Consider the following 22,767-nt stretch of genomic DNA (forward strand, 5'->3'; position numbering starts at 1 on the left):
TTTTAAGGATGCGAGACATCATCCATGACTTACGGGGGCCTTCTTTGGTTCTTCAGTATCTCTATATGGGAATGCCTTGCTGTAGAACGCTGTAGAGTGTCTTAGGAAAAAATTAAACGCCTCGTCTGCAGTCGCCTTACTGTACAGAGGCGACCAATCAAAATTCATTATATGGAATGAAATTCTTTTAATGGGCTGGCATTAATATTCTGAGTCTGAAATAGCAGGTCATGCATATTTTTGCTGGGGATGAAAAAGGCATCTTATAAGAAAAACGCAGAAAGGTGATCACTCAATGGTCTGTTAATAACCCCTGCAGAAACACATTCAATAGATTCATTAGTGATTAGCAAGTCAAGTGCAGTTGCAGTTGACGAGGTAACATGCGTCGGCACAGTGACAACATTTTGAAGCAAGTAAGACTCAAGCTAAAGCAACAACTGTGTCCCGGGCAATCCTTAATAATATTAATATTCAGGTCACCACCAAGAAAAATAGTATATTGGCACTGACATGCAAATTCAAAAGCACTTTCAATACAACCAAAGAAATTGTCAACGGGGGACGATATACAACGACAAGAAGCATTTTTCCAGAAAGCACAGATAGAACTTCATAGTCTGGTGTAGCAGCGCAGAATCGTTCAATTGAGAACTTGATATTGCCTGCATAATTATTGAAAACCTAAAGCAAGCAATCAGTATGGGCAAATGATTCAAGAATTTTCCCATTACAATTTTCCTTCACTATGAAATTCTTTCATATGCAGTTTCTTGATAGTCATTTGCATTCTACAGTTAATGTGGAGCAACATGAGCCATTCATTAATGGCTCTGAACCATAACAGTTGAGGGACATAAAACGTTTTTGTCCAATAAAAACTATACTTTACACATTGTCATGGCACAAAACAAAAACAGTACAAATTACTACAAAACTAATTATATTTTTGAAATCAGTATAAAAGTCTACATACACAAAAATTTCATTGCCCTATGCTATGGATTAACGCAACTTTGTTTCCAAACCACATTCCAACTACACATTCCTTCTTAAATCTTACACTAATCCCTTTAAACTACACATTAGTATCAAGTCCTAGCTTCATCTAAAAAATTTGCAATGGAAAATATACGCAAAAGGGTTTTAGCAGTGATCTTTATATCACAAAGCCTCCCTTCACGGCAATTGAATTTTCTCCAGATACACTGGAGCCATATTGCTCACTGACGTTTCAATTTCAACGAGGAACAGAAAAAATCTTGTCATCCTTGGCAATGCCCTTATACAAGCCAACAGCACTAGTTAGCACTGGCTGAAGCCGATGGCGTCTTCCAAATTGTCAAAAGCTACAAAAAGCCAACAGTCACGTACAATGCACACGTGTGGTGGTGCTTCTACGCCAAATAATGGGGTCGTTTACAGGCTGGAGCACAAGTGCCAGAGGATAAGTGTGGGGTAATCGGGGAACCTGCCTGTAACGAACCTCCATACTACTAATTCTTCAATATTACGAAGTTTTTCTATTCCCCACCGTTACTCCACAGAAGCACATGTATTTGCGACTTCTGTAACAGCAGGAGACATTTTTGAATTTAGCCACAAATTCTAGCCACGGAAAATCTAGGAATTCTGACCCGAATTTTGTCGTCCACAGTAGCCTCGCGGCTGATAATGCGCGAAGCGTCAGCGGTGCGCTTGGCAAGCTCTTGGCTTACGCGACGGCCAGGCGAGAGCGAGCACTCGTTATTACGTGTTGGTGTGCACAACGTGGGCAGGCAGGCCTGCTCCCCTAGAGCCAGCGTTGCTGTCGTTTCTGTCATCGCAGGTGCAAGCACAGAAATCTCTGAACTGTACTGAATTGTTAAAGTGAAACATGTGATGTACTTCAAAGAAAAAAAAAAAAAACCTTTGACATTATTACGCTTTAAGTTAGCGTTCTATATGTGGGGCCAGCTGTATATACATAGAGAACGCTTTACTGAATAGTTTTCCGGGATATCAGTGTCGTTCAGCCTTTGGACCTATGAAGTGGCCCCGACAACATTCAGCTTTTTTTTTTTTCAGGCAGCCATATCGTCAACACTGAGGAGATGTAAGATCAGGTGCTGATAAATTTCGAGACTACGGTGACAACGACAGACCTTTCGCGATCGGCTCGTCGCCTGCGTTGCCGTCTTGCGCCACACTACAAGTTCATGGAACCGTAGCCTTCTCGGTAAGCTGATTAGCTTTGACAACACCACGACGCACTGAATGCAATTCAATGAATGCAGCAGCAACAAGTTGCAACGTTATACAAAGCAAGGCTCGCAACCAACTTTTTTGGTTGCGATAACGCAGAACTATTACAAAGCTCTGGTGTTAGCAAGTATGGCCGCCACAGGGAGAAGTGCTTTTTCCACAGAGTCTCTTCGCGTTGAAAATGAACCGATGCTTGCCAATATAGCACGCATGCCAGCGCTTGCGACTGTGCCCTTCAAATCAAAGTTTACTGTTGCTACACGAGCAACATCCCCCCCTACCCTCACGCATTTTTTTCATGCTCATTCAAAAGGGGTGGTTTTCTTTCTGTTTGAGCATTCAACAATGGCAGTTCTAACAAGTGGGGGATGGTATGCACGCCCTTCAGGCGTTAGTAATAGGCCGGCTCACTTAATATTTGCTTCAGTAGCCCTCAAGCTATTTTTATCCGCTTGTAAAAGTTGCGATGCATGGGGCATTGTTATTAATTTGAATTTGTTACGGAACATAGTGGCGACGGCAAAAACCCATCACCGAGAGTGCCCCGATTATTGCTGTTGCAATAATAACGACGTTTTTTGCCACTAAATAGTTTTTTTTGCGAGCGCTGCCCTCAGTTTCCCTTTTGTGAGTTTATTTTACAGCGAAAGCTGTCATGAGTCCAAACCTCGAGTCACAAGCAGCGCCGTAGTTGTCCGCCGCCACCGGTGTCCGTGACCACTAGCGCAAAATAAGAAAAGAGAAAACCTAGTACCAAGAACACACTGGGGCTCGAACCTGGGTCTGCTGCGTGCCAGCCCAGTATTCTACCACAGAGCCATGCAGGTGCTTGTGATTTGTTCGCAAACTTGCCTTAGGCAAGCTTGATCTTGGGAAAGGAATCGCGTAAATATGAGTAATAGTGTTTTGGAACGGCAAAAGAACAACAAGGCGTCGCACTATGAGAAGAGCCTAATAAGTGCGATGTCCAATGCTCCAACCCAATACAAAACCTTGTTCTAGATCACCTATTAACTGTGGTGCATACCCACATCAGGCATCATTCCTCATCGTATTAGGTCACTTTATTAACAATTGGCAGAAAATTCCTTGCAAGTGTTTAGCGGATACAAAGCCCAGAAAAATTATGAAAAATAGCATAGGGAATGCTGGCCTACTTACTACCCAGAAATTATTATTATTAATGCCACACTGGGTATTAAGCAAGTGTGCTTGCAGCAGCTACCCAACGAGTGTTTAGAAAAGGCTCCGAAAAACCGCTCTTGAACCTTTCCCAGCGCCTATGCTGCGCCTTCTGCGCAGGCCTAGCCTTTTTTTCGAATTGTCGTTTCGAACCTGCATAGAATTCAGTCCTCTTTATAAGAAGTTATTTCAGGAATTTGACAATTTTGTTATGCCGAGGTTTAACTGTAACTAGTCCCAAGTCGGGCCTGGTGCAAGGGGGCAGCACAAAAGGACAAAGAAAAGAAATTCTTCCTTTCCTTTTTGTACAATGGTTTACACTACCTTTGAAAAATCATCATCATCATCATCAGCCTGACTACGCCCACTGCAGGACAAAGGCCTCTCCCATGTTCTGCCAATCAACTCTGTCCCGTGCTTGCTGCTGCCTTTTAATCTCATCTGGACACATAATTTTGTTTCCCCCTCAGCCACTTACCTTCTTTGGGAATCTAGCCAGTTACCCTGAATTGATTGATATTTGAGATTTAATGTCCCAAAACCACCATATGATTATGAAAGACACCGTAGTGGAGGGCTCCGGAAATTTTGACCATCTGGGGTTGTTTAACGTGCACCCAAATCTGAGCACACTGGCCTACAACATTTCCGTGTCCATCGGAAATGCAGCCTCCGCAGCCGAAATTCGATCCCGTGACCTGCGGGTCAGCAGCCGAGAACCTTAGCCACTAGACCACCGCGGCAGGGCCTAGTCAGTTACCCTTAATGACCAGCGGTTATTTTGCCTACACTCTATGTGCCCAGTCCCTGTCCATTTCTTCTTAATATCAACTATGATATCCTCATCAACTATGGTATCCTCATCAGCTATGGTATCCTCATCAGCTATGGTATCCTCATCAGCTATGGTATCCTCCTCAACTATGATATCCTCCTCAACTATGATATCCTCCTCAACTATGATATCCTCCTCAACTATGATATCCTCATCAGCTATGATATCCTCATCAGCTATGATATCCTCATCAGCTATGATATCCTCATCAGCTATGATATCTTCATCAACTATGATATCCTCATAAACTATGATATTCTTGATTGATTCGTGGGGTTTAACGTCCCAAAACCACTATATGATTATGAGAGACGCCGTAGTGGAGGGCTCCGGAAATTTAGACCACCTGGGGTTCTTTAACGTGCACCCAAATCTGAGCACACGGGCCTACAACATTTCTGCCTCCATCGGAAATGCAGCCGCCGCAGCCGGGATTCGAACCCGCGCCCTGCGGATCAGCAGCCGAGTACCTTAGCCACTAGACCACCGCGGCGGGGCAACTATGATATTCTTATCAACTATGATATTCTTATCAACTATGATATTCTTATCAACTATGATATTCTTATCAACTATGATATTCTTATCAACTATGATATTCTTATCAACTATGATATCCTCAACCACGATTTGTTCTCTCACCCACTTTGCTCTCTTCTTGTCTCCCAAGGTTACACATATCGTTTTCCTTTTCAGCGCTCACTGCGTCGTCCTCAACTTAAGAGGGGACATGGGTCTTTGGGCTCTTTTATTTTTGAACCAAATGTGACAAAAGTTATGCTTATTCAGTTTGTTCTCTAGATTCTAAATATGTAGTCATTTTTTTCTATAGCATCATTAGTGCATTATTTATTTAGGATAACTATCTATTGTTCCTATCACAATAGAAAAATAACCACCAGTTCAAAATTTAAAAATAGCATAGGAATCAACACTAGGAAGCACAAGCTACACAACATAGAAAGCACTTTTTTTTATTGGGTCATTATTTTTTACTTTACAGTACACTAAGCTTCATAGCTCTGAATGTGACCATCTTGTGGTCACACAAAAGACTAATTTAAAAAACTTGCATCAAGATAAATCAAAATCTGCTTCCTACGTTGTGTGCTCCAAACATATAGCTTCATGCTGCAAAAAAATTATTCTCCTATCTGTAGTAGTTTCCGATATATTGCAGGAATTTTCATGCAGGATGTACAAAGTTGCCATTTTGAAAAAATCAAGAAAACAAGGAATTCCAACATTTTTAACCATAAAAATGTATGTACTTAGAATTACATAGTCATTAACATATATATATGGATACTAGAAAGCCTAAGGAGTGCAATGCTGCAAGCTGATTGATAATTGAACGAGTACTTCTTGAGTTACAGGACAATAAAGTTCATTGCATGTAACCAAAAACAAAAAATTTTTATAATAAAATGAAAAAAAATGAAGCTGCCCATTAAAAATAGGCTCTCAGTATTATTTTTTTTTTTGTGCACATTTAGCTACATTGTGCAAAAACAATTACAGCTCTAGTTGTCCTAGGTCCACTTTTACCAAACAAGAAAAAGAAAGTGGTCAAAATCTGTGCTTCAAGAATACTGCGGTTAAAACTTTATTTCGCTGTTCCGAGTGAAAAATATCATGGCACACATACTCTTAGTCAGTTGATATGCACCAGGAATGTAATAGAACTGATTGTTTGCCCGAGCCTGTCGTTTCTTCTAGTCCTGTAGCAAGTTGTCGCCGTGTGCCGGTCTGCCGCAAGGCCGCTTATCAGTTCGGTGACTGTACTGACCGCGATTTGCGACGAATGTATGCGCGTCATCCGCGATCCCTCGAATAACATGGCGATGTTTTCCGGCTTGTCCCAGAATGAGTTACCCGTAAATGCCGTGAATCAAACTTGCTCCCTCGCTCATCAATTTCGAGGCTACACGAGTGCCGAGGTGTTAGTTTTCTTTTAAGACGATAGTCTTTCTCGGGGACCTTCGAGGCAAAAATTTTGGTCTGACTGTACATTTGTCTGTTTGTCCCCGCTTAACTGTATTGGGTACATTTAACGGACCAGCCGACCCCATCCGCATAACGGCCGACCCCATCCGCAGCACCCACCAATGCTGCTCATTATTTAGCGTATACTTGTGGGATTGTCAATTAAAAAGCGATTATTGCGGAAGTCTGGGCATCATAACAACACGTATATATTCTGTATGTGCGCATTTTACTAGAAAAGGCATACATAAGTAATTCTAAGGACCGTAGCGCTTATCACGCTGCGCGCACGATGTAACACTTGCACGAAAAGGCGAGTGCTTTTAACGCTTTGCTAAGACGAGATGGTGGTAGCCCCTACCCGTCACCTTGCATTCTACACCTTATCACCTACGAGACGGGTGCGCACGCCTGTCTCAGAGCCACGCGCTAGGTTTTCCAAGAAAACTGCCAGATAGCGCTCATGTCTCACGTTTGACGCGAGTTGGTGCGCTTGTTCGCCTCCGCTGCATGCTCGAAGCACTAACGCAGCGACTCCAGAATACCATTCACCGATTTCTTGTGCATAACATCAAACAAATGTTTTGTTCACTCTCTCAACACGCAAGACTATTGTCTTTCGACGACATTTGCAGATAACATGCAGATACGAGACCAATTTTTTCACGTAAGACTGCCACATTTTCGAGCGGAGACCACGACAACGTTGCGAACACGTCGTTAAAAGCAGTCTACCTGTTGCCAGTAGCCTCCACTGCGCGAGCGGCGAGCACGTTTGCCGCGAACGGATTGACTTTCTGTTGTTTGTCAACACGCAGCGTACTGCACGCCGACGGCTCGTCGTGCAGTTCAAGGTCCTTTCGTCAGGTGGGGGGAACCGTGGCATCGGTGCGTTTAGCGATAAGACGCGCTTCCGTTCCGTCACTACAAAAATTGATATCTCTTGTAGCTTCACTTTCTTTACTTGCCGTCCTCTAACTGATGAGGCTGCAAAACAGTAACGTTGTTGGCAACCAACTGGCTCGTACGTAAGTTAGGCCTACACCGGTGACTTGGCGACTGCTGTTGACTGCAGCGAGTTCGTTATCCTCGTTGTCCTGAGCCATAGCGGGGCTCATTCTGAAGTTCACAGCGAACGAACAATCGCCACACCCGCTTCACAAATTGCTGTAGCATGGAACTTCTTTACTGCCGCAGCAGTCAGTAGCACTATGAAAAACTGGCGCATGTCCGTACGTGTCACGATGGAGAAGCAGACGCCGGAAAACGCCACTTGGCCAATCGGATGCCTAGATTTTGTCACGTGCCCCAAGCAGCAAATAGAATCGCGCGCTAGTGCGTTTCGATGACGCGTTTTTGTTGAAAAACCAATGAGCAAGGCGAGCTAGCGGTGGTGGGAAATTGAAGTTGAAGAACGACTTTTCCAAACGAGACCAAGATGAACACGATAGCTCGTGCGTAACGGCAAAAGTTCGGCTCGGAAAAAGAGTGATTTTAGAGTCAATTTGTACTCACATTCATCTCACAGGGATGTTATAAATTGATTTTGTGCCAGAAATAATGATGCGAGAAGCTAGAAACTTCTTAGTTAGGTGCGAAAATAGGTACAGATTCCGAAAATATCAGCTTCAAAATGTTTTTTTTTTTTGTGATTTTTGGCCTTCTAAGACCCGTGTCCCCCCTTAAGCTGAGCCCTATTTGTAAGCCTCCAGGTTTCTGCTACGTAGGTAAGTACTGGCAAGATGCAGCTATTATATACCTTCCTCTTCAGGGTTAGTGGCAATCTACCAGTCATGATTTGAGAATGCATGCCGAATGTGCTCCACCCCATCAATTTAAGCTCAACCCTTTTTGTAAGCCTCCAGGATTCTGTTCTGTAGGTAATTACCGGCAATATGCAGCTCTTATATACCTTCCTCTTGAGGGATAGTGGCAATCTATCAGTCATGCTTTGAGAATGCGTGCTGAATGAGCTGCACACTTTTCTTATTCTTCTAGTTACTTCAGTCTCGTGGTTCGGATCCACAGTTACTACCTGTTCTAAGTAAACCTACACTTTTTACAACTCAAGTGCAGTTACCCATCTCGAGACGCTGTTCTCTTCAGAGATTGTTGTACATTCCTTTTGTTTTCGGCAGATTCATTTCAAGACCAACCTTTCTGCTTTCCTTGTCTAATTCAGTAATCATGTAGTGTATTTCATCCCCCGAGTTACTCAGCAATACAATTTCATCTGCAAAGTGCAGGTTACTAAGGTACTCTCCATTAACTCTTATCCCTAACTATTCCCACTGTAGACCTCAGAAAACTTCCTGTAAGCACGTAGTAAATAGCATTAGAGAGAGACCTCTGAAAACTTCCTGTAAGCACGTGGTAAATAGCATTAGGAAGGTCGTATCCCCTTGTCTTACACCCTTTTTTAGTAGTATTCCGTCACTTATTTTTTAAGGAGCACTATGATGGCAGTTGACCCTCTGTAGACTTTTTCCAGGATGTTTATATATGCTTCGTCAACATCCTTTGAAAAATGAAGGCCCCTTAATCGTTTTACGGCAACAGCCTCCCCACTACCACGTCAAAAACACCGTTTCTTTCTGAGGCAATGAAAGTGGTGGGCAGCTTACACAACCTTTGCGTTTGTTAGTTTCAAACGGCTCGACTATTTCCCTAGACAACTGACCTAAATTTGTCGCAATCACTTTACTTAAAGGTAGGCCTACAACAGCGCATGCAGCGTGCCGCAAGATGGCCACTCATTGACAGTTTGCTCTCATTGTAAGAATGTTATCAAATGTGGTCATTCAGACATCTGCCCATTCGCCCAATGTACTTTTTCCCACCTGACAAGGTGGTACAGTAGACAACACCTTCCGAGCACGGCAGAAACTGTTCGCAATGTATTTTTGTAACGCTTCTGTGAGAAATTGATTATTTACACAGGTGTACAACCCAGAAAGCTTTAACAAAGCGAAAAAAACAATGTTCACTTCAACCCTTCCGACGATTGATTTGTGCGGTTTATTGTCCCGAAACCACCATATGATTACGAGAGACGCCGTAGTAAAGGGCTCCGGAAATTTTGACCACCTGGGGTTCTTTAACCTGCACCTAAATCTGAGCCCACAGGCCTACAAAATTTTCGCCTTCATCGAAAATGCAGCCCCCGCCACCGGGATTTGATCCCGCGACCTGCAGGTCAGTAACCAAGTACGTTCACTAGACCAAGGTGCCAGACCACTCCAACTTTTTTACCAATCTTGTTTGTTTTTTTTTAGATTTCGGCTCAGGCTGTGCAGGTATGCAGAATGTCTACCAGTTTAATATTTCTAAATTCCCTGACTTTTCCAAGTTTTTCCATGATGATTAAAAGCAAATTCCATGACCACTACAAATGCTTAGAAAACTGTGCACTGGAAACAAACCCTCGAGTGGTAAAAAAAAAAATCAGGCACTCCTTATAAAATAAGTAAACATATTGTTACGTTTATAAATTGGTTTATTACGCTATGGCGTACTGGGAGGCTTGAAGGGGTCGAGCTCCGTAGGCCTATCTCGCTAGCCGAACATCCTCTAATCTGCCTGTTCCCCGCTACCCAGAGGCTCATACCCAAATCACATATGCAGCAACATTTCCCTCCGCCCAGACGAAGCCCACCGAGAGAGTTAAAGAGTCTCTCTGGGAATATAGCGCTTCAAACGTGCTTTGTGGACAAGTTCAGTCTTTGCAGACCGTCGGCCATTTGAATGAAGACGTGCTATGCGGTAAGTTAAATCGCTCTTACGTTTTAGAACAACATAAGTCCCGCATAGTGTGCAAGCAGTTTTTCACACAACTACGTTTCCTATTTGGCGTCCACAGCAACACGAGGTCTCCGCGATTATACGTCACGTGTCGACGTCGACGGTCAAAACGTGTCTTTGAGTCTTTGAGCGATCTTGCGAAGCGAGGGTGCGCAGGTAAGCAAGTTGTGGGGCTTCTTCTGCTCGGCTGACAATCTCGGATATACCTGAATCATGGTGGTCCAAAAACGGGAAGACGGTATCTAGGGTATGACGAGGTGGCCGAGCATACAGAAAAAAGAACGGACTGTAGCTGATAGTTTCATGCTGTGCGGTGTTAAATGCGTAAGTGATGAAAGGTAGTATGCCATCCCAGTTCTTGTGATCTGCTGCGACATACATAGACAGCATGTTCCTGAGAGTCCTGTTAGTTCGTTCTGTCAGGCCATTTGTTTGGGGATGATATGGCGTAGAGTGCCGAAAGCTTGAAGCGCATAGACGAAGCATCTCTTCCACCACGTCTACAGTGAACTGTCGCCCACGATCACTGATAACAATTTTAGGAGGTCCATGTCGTAGAACCACAAAACGCAGCATGAATAAACACACGTCAGCTGCAGTTGCCGATGGTATAGCAGCTGTCTCGCAGTACCGTGTTAAGTGGTCGGTACATACGACTATCCAGCGATTACCACTAGAAGACCTCGAAAAGGGACCTAGAAGGTCAATCTCAACTTGCTCGAATAGAGTTCTAGGGGGTGGGATAGGATGTAGTCGCCCTGGAGGAGCACTGGTAGGGCGCTTGCGGCGTTGGCACTCGTTGCAACTAGAAACGTACTGTTCCGTCGTCTGGCGCATTTTCGGCCAGTAAAATCTTTCTTGAAGCCGGCAAAGAGTTTTCGCTGTGCCTAGATGACCGGACGTTGGGTCATCATGCATGGCCTGCAAGACGGAAACGCGAAGGCTCTTCGGAACCACTAGAAGATATCGTAAGCCGATCGTAGCATAGTTCTTTTTGTACACAAGCCCGCCGCGCATGCAGAAGCGAGTCGCCGATGGTCTTGACTCGGTAGGACGGAGCTCCTGTATGGTGCGGTCCCTTTGCTGCTCAATCTTGAAGGCATTGGTATCAGGAAATGGCAGGTCCAATGGCGCGATGTAAATGTCCAAGTTGCCCGCGTTGCAGTCCGTCGATGGGAGTGGTGGTCGCAAAAGACAATCTGCATCAGCGTGACGACGACCACTTTTATAGGAAACCGTAAAGTCGTATTCGTGCAGACGGAGTGCCCAATGCGCTAGTCGACCAGATGGGCCACGCAGATTGACCAACCAGCAGACAGAATGTTTATCTGTCATGATGGTAAAGGGGCATCCATACAGGTAGGACCAGAAGCGCTGCAGTGCAAAGACTGCTTACTGCGAGGCATTCTTGCTCTGTGACGGTGTAGTTACTCTCGGACTTGCTTAGGGAGCGATTTGAATATGCAACGACATGTTCTTTAGTATCCAAGCGTTGAACCAGCACGGCCCCAGCACCGACACCACTAGCGTCCATGTGAAGTTCTGTGGGAGCCAGAGGATCAAAGTGTTGAAGAATCGGGTGGGATGTCAAAAGGAAGTTCAACTCAGAAAAGGCAGACGCACATTCCGAAGTCCAGTCAAATGGCGCGCCTTTCTGAAGCAGGCACGTGAGTGGGTGCGTGATATTGGCAAATCCAGGGATGAATCGATGGAAGTATGAGCAGAGGCCCAAAAAGCTGCGTAGTTCTTTCGCTGAGCGAGGTAGCTTGAACGCCTTTACTGCAGCCGTTTTTGCGGGATCTGGCCATATGCCTTCTTTGTTCACCAAGTGTCCAAGAACGAGTGTTTGGCGTTCTCCGAAACGACATTTCTTTGAGTTGAGCACTAAGCGTGCTTTGCTTAGGCAGTTGAGCACGAGGTCGAGACGTGTGTTGTGCTCACCGAAAGTGCACCCAAAAATGACATCGTCCAGATAACACATGCATACTTCCCACTTTAAACCACGCAGAATGTTGTCCATGAAGCGCTCAAAAGTTGCAGGCGCATTGCATAGTCCGAATGGCATCATTGAATTCAAAAAGTCCATCTGGTGTAACAAATGCCGTTTTCTCTTTGTCTTCCTCGTGCATTGGAATTTGCCAAAAGCCTGACCGTAAATCAACAGACGAAAAGTATGAGGCTGATGAAAGACAGTCTACAGCATCATCAATACGTGGCAGTGGGTACACGTCCTTCTTTGAGATGACGTTGAGACGACGGTAGTCAACGCAAAATCGCCATTTTCCATCTTTCTTCTTGACCAATATTACGGGAGCGGCCCACGGACTGCACGATTCCTGAATCACATTCTTGTTTAGCATCTCGCCAACCCGTTCATTTATCACTGCGCGTTCCGAAGACGATACCCGGTATGGCTTTTGTCGGAGAGGTCTATGGTATGCCGTATCTATGCGATGCTTTACACGAGAAACAGGGATTGACAGTGGAGCCTGTAGCTGTGCGAAATCGAAAAGACCAGTATGTTTGCGCAGAATACTCGCCAGGTCATTACGCTCGTTGGTGCTAAGAGACTTGTCAATCATTGCCATTATGGAGGTGTCCCTGGCATGCAAATGAATGGAATCGGGCTTATCCGGAGAATCGCTGCTCTCTGCAAGGATGGCAAGGGAGAACACCTGATATTGACGGATCTTGGCAAGTTTTAGACCCTCTGGCAGTACCGAAGGTTCATTGGAGTCGTTGATCACCCACAAACCAGTATGCCCTTGCACAACCGACAGTGTACAATAGGGTATTAGAACATTCTTCTTTATGCAGCTGAGGTGAATGGGCTCTACGGTGGCATCAAATGTCTCGGTTGCAGGGGAACTGACAACAGGAACACACTTGGCAGACAAGCATGGTACAATTGTGTCCATGGACACGCAAAGGGTACTTTCCATACAGGACGGGCTTTCCATAAACGCTGCTGGAACATTTGAATCTACTGTGATCTCTCCTGCACGGCAATCGACAGTGGCACCACAAAGATTCAGGAAATCGAGTCCTAGAATTACATCATGCGTTGAATGAAAGAGAACAGCAAAATCAGCAATAAAATTCTGGCCACCCAAACTAACAGTCACTGTGCAAACACCAACAGGTGTTAAGACATCTCCGCTCACTCCACGAAATGTATCAGCACGGTCCTAACGGAACATAACCTTTCGTGCAAGAAGGGATTAGAATGCTAGACTCATCACTGATATGGTTGCACCTGTGTCCACTAAGGCCATTGTTGAGACACCGTCAATTAGCACACGAACCTTATTTTTAAACATGCAAATTAAAGGAGGCATTTCTGTGGAAATCGAAGACTGTCCAGCGACCTCACCTCCAACGGTCGCGCTGACTATTTTTCCAGAGGCGGCGAAGGGTAGCGGCGCCTAGGAGACGGCGACCGATTGGGACGAGCGGCTGGCGGGGGTGTCGGACTGCGGTCAGAGGCAGGAGAACGGTTTCGCAGTGGCCTTATCTCGCGAGATGTGCTTCCAGAGAATGTTGGTGCTCGTGCAGACAGGTGGGATCTTGGTGAGGGGTCGTACCTCGGCGGCTGCCGGTAGTTGCAGTACCTGGCAATGTGCCCTTCGACGCCACAGTTGTAGCAGACGGGTAGGGGTCGTTCGCCGAACCACTGCTGAGAGCGCTCCACTGTGAAAGGTTGCCTACCCGAACGGAGTGTAGCAGCTTGCTGAACGCGAACTGCCCACCTCTGTGGAACGGGGCCAGTACGAAGGCGGCGGTCATACCGCTGGTCAGGCGCGAATGAGTCTCGGCGTGGCCAAGCAGTTCTAGCTTCGCTAAAGTCCGTCACACAAACCGATGGTGGCAGAGGAGTGAACAGCGCCGGGTAATAGGATGAACAGGTAGGTGGATGATGAATGGTGTCGTCGACCAGTGTGTCTTGTCGCTGTAGCTCTTCGCGCACTATTGCCCTGATAGTAGCGGCAAGGTCGGCAGGCGGGCTTACGTCGACACTGGCGACCGTTGTTACATTGGCCAGCCTACTGAATTTCGGGGCAATACGACGGGTCTTCAGCTTCTCGAAAGTACGGCAGTGACGTTGGACGGCGGAGACAGAACTGAGGTCTTCCCTACCTATCAAGAAATTGTAGACGTCCTCTGCTATACCTTTCAGAAGGTGTCAGACCATGTCCTCTTCAGACATATGCAGGTCTATGATCTTGCAGAGCATCAGAACCTCCTCTACGTAGGTGGTAAACGTTTCTCCAGGTGTCTAAGCTCTGAGCCAAAATGCGCTCCGCACTTTTCTTTTTCGCATCAGAGTCACCAAAGCATTTTTTGAGGTCTTCAGCGAAAGGAACCCACGTTGTTAATGAATCTTCGTGGTTTTCATACCACATCAAGGCGGTTTCCATAAAAAACAGCGCGACAGTCCCCAGTTGTTTGGTGGGCGCCCCGCCGTTGTACCGGCTCACCCTTTTGTAGTGTGTCAGCCACGCATCCACATCTTCCCCTGCTCTTCCCGCGAACGGGCGGGGTTCCATATAGCGATACCGTGGTGCAGCCGGCACTGACCTTTGCGTGGTTGAGAAGCCGTGACCTTCGCTCTTGGCCATGACGGTTGTTGTTGGTGGGAGACCGGCAAGACGACGGCTCCGGCGAAGTTCAGACAGCTGTGACTCCGTGGTTCGTAGACGTGCTTTACCCAGCATCTCTACCACTCAGTTACATTTATAAATGGGTTTATTAGGCTATGGCGTACTGGGAGGCTTGAAGGGGTCGTGCACCGGAGGCCTATCTCCTAGCCGAACGTCCTCTTCTCTAATCTGCCTGTTCCCCGCTACCCAGAGACTCATACCCAAATCACATATGCAGTAACAAAATTTATCAGGCGCACTCAGAATGTTCTCAGCACATGCAGTAAATGTGAAAAAATTCGTATATCTAGCCAAAATAAAACCCCTGAGCCAAGCAGTGAGCAAGTCAGCTGTTCGATGTTCGGAAGAACCACGAAGCAAACACACAAGTTAAAGGCAACAGCAGATGAATGTTTGAAGCTGCCTGCGATAGTCCGACATCGCAGTCAAATCCGCTAGGAAATGTAGAAGTGGTGCCTTCTCGCGGCATCCAAGTTAGATGCCGCGAGATGGAGCCTGGCCACTTTTGCCACTGGAGTATAATCTAGTTTACTATAGTGGCTGTAGCACACGTCGCTTAAGATGTGGATTGTATTGATTTAGATTAACCTGAACTTCAGCATTTACTGGCTGAACTATTTGGGATGTGGATTAAATTAGATCCAATTTGACCTAGGTTGCTGTATTTACTGTTAATTTACGTCCCCGCCTAATTTGCGCACCTTTGTGCAAAAAAAGAAAAAAAATAGTCATTACTACTCGCGTATCTTGCGTACCTTACCTTGACGAGTAATGACAACACTGCAAGAACAAAGGCGTACTGCAAAATTTTATTTTTCTTTTCCGACGAACACATGCACGTTTGTATTCCATCTCTGGGCTCCGACGCTTGAAGTGCAACGAAAGTCCTCGGACGGCTGCAATAAAAGCTGGGGACAGCTTTTAAGTGCGGACATTTCAATATGTGGTGGCAAGAAGGAATCTGTCAAGCTGCAACAGCTACCTTGATTATACAGATGAATCACAAATGTCGCCATGTTACCTTGATTTACGTACTCAATCTGTGGACGAGACGCTAAAAAATAATTGCAGATTGATTCACACAATCTCGCGAAACTGAAATGAGAAATTTAGCTGAAGTTACCCAAGTGCTACTCTTGAAACATGAGCTACCAGCATTAAGTGTGTAGCTAAGGACATTCGCTGTTGCATCACGAATAATAATAATAATAATAGCATTATTAATAATAATAATAAAAGACATGAGTAGCCCAGTAAGCTTCTGCTGACGACACTTCCAGCCTAGACAAACAGCCTAGGCAAACGAGACGGCCTTCAAGCAAAGCCGTAATTGTGGCCTAGACAAACATGAATAAGTTTACGGACATGATTTATGTGTGTTTCGAAAGTCAGATATGCCGCGTGATATGTAGAAGCAACAGACACCAAAATAGTGCATGTACCAAGGTGGAAGTTGGCACGAGACACCAGCATGCGCAGTGGGGGTGTCGACAACGCCGATGCCAGATTCGCGAGTAGGTGCAACTATAAAATGCCCCGCATTTTAATAAAGTCTTGCATCGTGCCTGCACCTGGAATCCAGATATGAACGACTGTACATGCGCTGAACAAGAATGATGGGGCACTTCTGACAAAGTACTCTCACTGCTTAAGTCACATATTTAGGTATATACTTAATTGTGAACAAGACCCTCTCCCATAACGGGTGCCGAAACGTCGCTAAACATTGCATTCCATGGGTCGGTGTATTCTTTCAGGTTTACACTAAAAAGCAACAATTACGAACTGTTTTTCTTTTTTCACACCTCTTCTAGCAGCTCACTGTAGTTGCAGTTGAAAGAGCGACCTTTTTATACTTTCATCACTGGTAATGCTTATATTTGTGATGGTCGCACAAAAGTGTGGTCAGTTTTCATGACCTGGCCAGGTTTTTCGGAAATTCCCCAACTTTTCCAGGTTTACCAGGTTGGTAGACACCCTGGTATGGCACCACGACTAGTATGCTTCTGCATGTCTGTGAAGTGGCCTCCGGACTTCCAGTAGTACTTTTTTTTAACGAGCTGCCAGTCGCCGCCTTGAGTAGCTGAAAGAGGTAGCCAGCTTAGAGGAGGCACGAAACTTGATTGTCAAAGCTGTTCTGCATGAGATGCTCACATGTTTTTATTAGGGCAGCATTTCTAAAACACACATTGATGACACCCGATTTGACTAATTTAGAATGCACAGATGCACACGGAAGGAGGACTTTTTCCTTGGTGCTCGTAGCATTAACACATGTGACTGCCAAAAGTATGAAGGGCGAGGTCAAAGAATCTAATGCTTTCAATGACTGGCTCTTTACAAGTTATTGATACGCACTGTCCCTGCCAGTGAAAAACAATTGAAGCAAGGGGAGAAAAGGAGGACTACATTGTTTCTATGGTTATCCCTGGCTCAGTGTGCATTAAAACCCCCTTTAGCTACTTCACTGTACGTAACAGATTGGTGGAAGTTGCTGGGTAAGACTAACCTAACAACGGAAGCTTCACACCTTGGACTTCTCCGCAGCCGCCGCCTTGCTGGGTTTTCACCTTCGCCAATCGGCATGTCCAAAAAGCAGACCTGCGCTGCTTCACGGCCAACTCCGACGGGTTCTGTACCATACTACCGAGTGCCACCAAACTTCGGCGATACCTGAGGGGAAGGCATCGACGTGTGGCTCAATAACTATAAGTGGGTGAGCAGAAGCAATGAGTTTGATTCGGACGTGCAGCTCAGTCACATTGTATTTTTCTAGCTGACACCGCCCTCATAAGGTACGAGAACCAGGAGAACATGTTCAAGACTTCGGAAATTTTTGTCAAAGAAGTGCAGAAGTGCTTTGGTAATTTTGACCCAAAAAAGAAACGCACGGAGCAGACATTAGCTCAAAGAGCACAGCTTCCAGGACAGATTGTACAATGTGCATTGAAAAAAATCTTGAAGCTGCACAAGATAGTGAATGCCAGGACGACTGAAGAAGACAAGGTTGGACACGATGGGCATCTTTCCCTACAAGATACTTTCTGAGCTGCGCACTTGAAAAATTCCCGTCGTGATGAATGCATCTTTTTGTCTTCAAGGACATAGCGGTTTCTGCATTTTCTGCTGTTAATAACAACTGTGGCACAATTCAACGCCACGCTCGAATTGATCCCTTTGGCCTGCCTGAAAAAGAACATTTTACTTGCCCATTGCGTGGTGTCAGTTGTTTATAAATGGGCAGGTGTTTGGACAATGAACAGAGCTGTGGAGCCTGCAGTTTTGCCAGGCCGCATGAAACTTGAAGTATTTAAACCCGAATTGTCTACGTTGATGCTACAGGCCAAAATGGACATCTAGGCTCACGAAGTTCAGAGGATGCCCAATTGCTACAAATGATCAGCAAGTCGCTTGACCAAAGCGAACGTCATACACTGCTCAACGTTCTGTCAAAGCACTCAAAAGGTTTCATTTTTCTAAAAACAGCCAATAGCTCTCCATTCCAGCGTCCCAGATACGTCATCAGATCACCGGGTCGGCGCATCCCATCAGGCATAAAACTTACTGAGTGGCACCAGCAGAGTGCAAGATCATCAACGAGCAAGTCCGAGAAATGCTGGAAAAGGGAAGAATATAGGCATCAGTAAGTCTCTGAGCTGCTCCTGTCATACGAGAAAAGAAGAAGAAGGATGGTACGGCCAGATTCTGCGTTGACTACCACCCATTGAATTCTGTTACCGGGAAAAATGTCTATCCCATGCTGCGCATCGATGACGCCACAGACTGCGTGCATTCTGCTTCCTACTTTTCTTCCGTTGATCTGAGATCAGGTTGCTGGCTAACTCCAATGCACGCAGCTGACAAGGAAAAAGACGGTATTCATTATGCTTGATGGACAAATTAAACATAATGCCATTCGGATTATGTAATGCTCCTGTGACATTCGAAAGATTCATGCACTCTATTCTGCGTGGTTTGAGATGGCATATCTGCATATGTTACCTTGATGTCGTAAATTTTGGACGTATGTTTCAAGAGCATAACACTCGCCTATATCTTGTGCTCAACTGCATTGAAAAGGCTTGCCATATACTGTTGAATTCTAAGAAGTGCCACTTTGGCGAGCGACAGACATTGGTGTTGGGACATTTCGTCAATAAAGATGGAATTAGACCTGACCCACAAAAGTCAGTCGCCGTTGAATGGTTTGAGGGACCCCAATCTGTGAAACAAGTTCGCAGCTTCGTTGGGCTCTGCTCGTATTTCCGGCGTTTCATATCCAGGTTTGCAGATGCCGTTGCCCACCTGATGAATCTTCTATGCAAGAACAGTTCGTTTTAGTGGACTGTCGAGTGTGATGTTGCTTTTCGCTGGCTGAACTGCAAGTTAACTTCGCAGCCGATACTTTGGCTGTAAGCACCAGTTTTAGACACAGCGGTTTTTAGAAGGTCAAGCAACCCTGGGTGTCGCTGCGAAGTTCCGGGCGAACAGCAGAGAGCAATGTAATGCGCTGCTTGTGTCCAGCCTCCTTTCAAGCGATAAAAAGTTTTTCCTCCTTTTCAGACCGTTTTGTTCGCTCACATATGGAGCAGTCAACGTCGCAAACCTGCTATAGCCACTTTGTCTCTAATTAGGTTGCCGTGCCTTCGTCCAAACTTTGTTGAACGCTGAACGAGTCCTAAGCCTAACCAGCCCGACGTATGAACAACAATGACGTTTATCAACTGGCATGTAGCCAGTTGACACCGCATACATCAACGCCGCCTCTCCACCACCAGCAATAAGGAGGCATGTATCAACGGACTTTAGGTTGATAATGCCACCATTGATGAACGAGTCACTGTGGCTCATACTCGTTTTTGGGCTGCGAAGAAGAGAACATCTTCGTTGCTCTGGTTCAAGTGAACTCCTGGCTGCAGGTCTAGTTTACCACCCGCAGGCAAATGGGCTGACTGAACGACTCAATAAGATTATTGCAGACATGCTGTCAATGTATGTGGACATCGATCACAAGAACTGGGATGCCATGCTACCCTACGCAACTTTTGCGTATAACACTGCTGTTCAAGAAAGTACCGGTTTCACACCTTTTCACTTAGTCCACGGTCGCGACGTCACGACGATGCTCGACACCATGCTCCTGCCCAACAACTTAGGAATATACCACACAGATGATGACCAAGAGTCAAGGTATGAAGCGATTTCAGCCAGTATGGTGCCCCAGGATACAGAAGAGGTCAAGACCTGAGAGACGCTACTTGTTACGACTGCAAACAGAAGGGTCACCTTTCAAGTAAGTGTACTGCTCTAAAGCACCCTTCTAACGACAAGCAGACAGTCCCCAAAGCACCAACAAAGTGTGTTGGCCGCGTGGACAACATAGTGCATGGATTGAAATTCCGATGCGCCATGGTTACTGCTCAAGTCAATTAAGTGGGAAATATCAGTGACTTTCCGGACAGTAGATCAAATTTCACCATTCTTACAGCAAGCCCAGCATCAAACCTTAAAATTGAGCCATGAACGAAACCAGCTTTGCTCGTCGTCTGCAGAAAGTTCATTTGCCTGAAGGATCTGCCTTCACAAAAATTACCATTGCACCACTATCTGCAATTGTCAAAGCAGCCATCCTAGAATGAAACGCACTTCCCCTTATTATAGGCGAAGACTGGTTTTACGCAGCTCAAGCTGAACTCCACTTTGAACTTCCAAACCTGTGGTACCTGTGGTCTGTCAACCATCTACCAATGTTTTCATGCAGTGCAAAAAACTATTGCCACAGATGTCAAATGCAGTAATTTTTTCCTCTGCATTGTCATGTTTTGACCCCCCGCGGTCAACAGCAGAGCCTCATCAAGTCCAGTATAAGCCTCACGGGAACGAACCCCTGCAAAGCCAGCTCAACAAAGCTGCTCTAGTTCATCTCCAAACACCATGTCCCCGAAGCCCACTCCTGACAAGTTCTTTCAGCCCATTGCTTTCAGAAGTGCCATGTTCATCGCCGCTACGGAAAACTCCTGTTCCGAAAATGCTACCCCTTTGCAAATCTCTGTTCACGAGCCAGCTCTTACAGCACCACTACAGAAATCTGCTTGTACTGCATCTTAGCGAAGCGTACGGCACGGAACTTGCCACCGACTATTCGTCATCTGAGAATGAAGACGAAACAGGCACTGTAGCTGCTCTAAGTGCAACATAAAAAGCGCGAAGCGCTTAGGGGTATGTGCCACAGGGGATGCTAGATGGGAGATGGCGGTACTTGTAGTGTTCCCTAGATGGACACACGGACAGATGCACAGAAAGATGGACAGACAGACTAGCAGATGGACGGACGTGTGGACGTATGGACACATGAACGGACGAAGAGACGGATGGACGGACTCATGGACGAACGCACGGATGGTCACGCAGACGAACAGAAGCAAGAACAAACGGGACGAGCTGACGGACACTTCACCCCACTCATCATCACTCACTCCGTGGATATGCCGTGATTTTACTCCTTTTCCAAGTGGACTTGGACTTCTAAAGGAAGGTGGGATGCCAGATTAGATTTTTTTTATTTTTCCAAGTGAACTTAGACATCTAGGAGGTGTGGGATGTGAGTGCCAGTTCCAGACCCGATGGTTATGAGAAGAAGGTGAAGCAACTCTGGATGTCGCCGCAAAGTTCCGGGGGTGAAGAGCGGAGAGCAATGGAATGCACAGCTTGTGTCCAGCCTTCTTTCTAGCGATTAGAAGTTTTTCTTCCTTTTCCCTCTATGTCGTTCGCTCACAGGCTCTTCAATCCTTCGTCTCCCACACAAATTCACACAGTGCTTGTGGCATCGATATTGGTGCCGTTCTCGTTCAGTGCTCTGGTAACAAGGAGCCCATTGTGGCGTGCGCAAGTCGTTCTTTAAGCAAGCCTTAACACAACTATGCAGTGACCGAACAGGAGTGCTTAGCGGAAGTCTTCGCCGTGCAACGGTTTCATTCATAGATCTATGATCACCTGTTCACTACATCACAGATCACAATTCTCTGAGTTAGCTGCTCAATCTTCGTGACCCATCTGGCCGCCTCGCACGATCGGCCCTTCGTTTACAAGATGATTTCTTCACCATTTCATATAGCAGTGGCCGTCAACGCGCTGATGCGGATTGCCTTTCCAGGATGCCACTACCTACAATAGAGTGGGAAGCCGATAACTTCGGCCGCCTTATCGCTTCTCTGTTGCCTGGCTTTCCTAATGCGGGACATTCTTAACAGCTTTACATCAGAAGATGCCTGTTTTAATTTGTGTTGCAGTATTCCCAGCTTTCGCTGAGCTGATCCACAAATGTTGGCAACATGCTCACTCCTACTCAAGTTATGCGTGATAGTAACACCTAAGTACTTCATCTTCATTCCTCGCTGAATTTCCGTACTCTCGATTTTGTAAGTAAATCGTGACGGTGACAGCTTTGTTGTGATACTCATGCAGATATATTTTTCTAAGTTAATTTGCATGTCATATGCTACACACAAATCGTAAACTTCGTTTAATGATTCATTTAACAATGCTTGCTCATGGGTACTCTTAACACGACAAAATAACAAACAGTCATCTGCAAAGAGGCGAACTTCAACCTGTGGATCCACATTAGCAGCAATATCATTGATATAAAGCAAAAATAACAGGGGTCCTATCCTAGAACCTTGGGGCACTCCAGAGGTGACAGGCAAGCAAGTCGAGTACTCGTCAGTGATGTCCACAAATTGGTGTCTATTATACAAATACACCTCTATTCATTTTATGACCATGGGGCAGATACCATACGTTTTCAGTTTCCATATTAATTTCATGTGGCAGAATTTATCAAATGCCTTAGAGAAGTCTAAGGCAATAACATCAACTTGTTCTTTCTGGTTTATAGCATTTGTGAAATATTGTGTTGTTTCAAAGAGTTGTGTAACTGTTGATAAACGTTTGCAAAAACCATATTGCTTGGAATAAAAAGATTTTGTTCTGCATACTGGACCAAATATTTGCTATTGATATGTTTAAATAGCTCACAAGAAGCACATGTTAAAGAGA

At 45.5% G+C, this 22,767-nt stretch overlaps 1 protein-coding gene and 1 long non-coding RNA gene across 3 annotated transcripts in view; both read right to left on the minus strand.

Moving 5' to 3' along the window:
• The window catches only part of LOC119167696 (saccharopine dehydrogenase-like oxidoreductase), a 266,706-nt gene that overhangs the window by 176,275 nt on the left and 67,664 nt on the right, over positions 1-22,767 (minus strand). The gene's annotated exons all lie outside the window — the stretch shown is intronic.
• On the minus strand, positions 9,723-17,344 carry LOC142765221 (uncharacterized). The gene is made up of 2 exons (XR_012884108.1): positions 17,219-17,344; positions 9,723-16,792 (listed from the first exon to the last, which is right to left on the minus strand). It is a non-coding gene; the product is annotated as an uncharacterized LOC142765221 (long non-coding RNA).

This window comes from Rhipicephalus microplus, chromosome 6 (genome assembly GCF_043290135.1).
Source record: "Rhipicephalus microplus isolate Deutch F79 chromosome 6, USDA_Rmic, whole genome shotgun sequence".
Classification (NCBI taxonomy): Eukaryota; Metazoa; Arthropoda; class Arachnida; order Ixodida; family Ixodidae; genus Rhipicephalus; species Rhipicephalus microplus.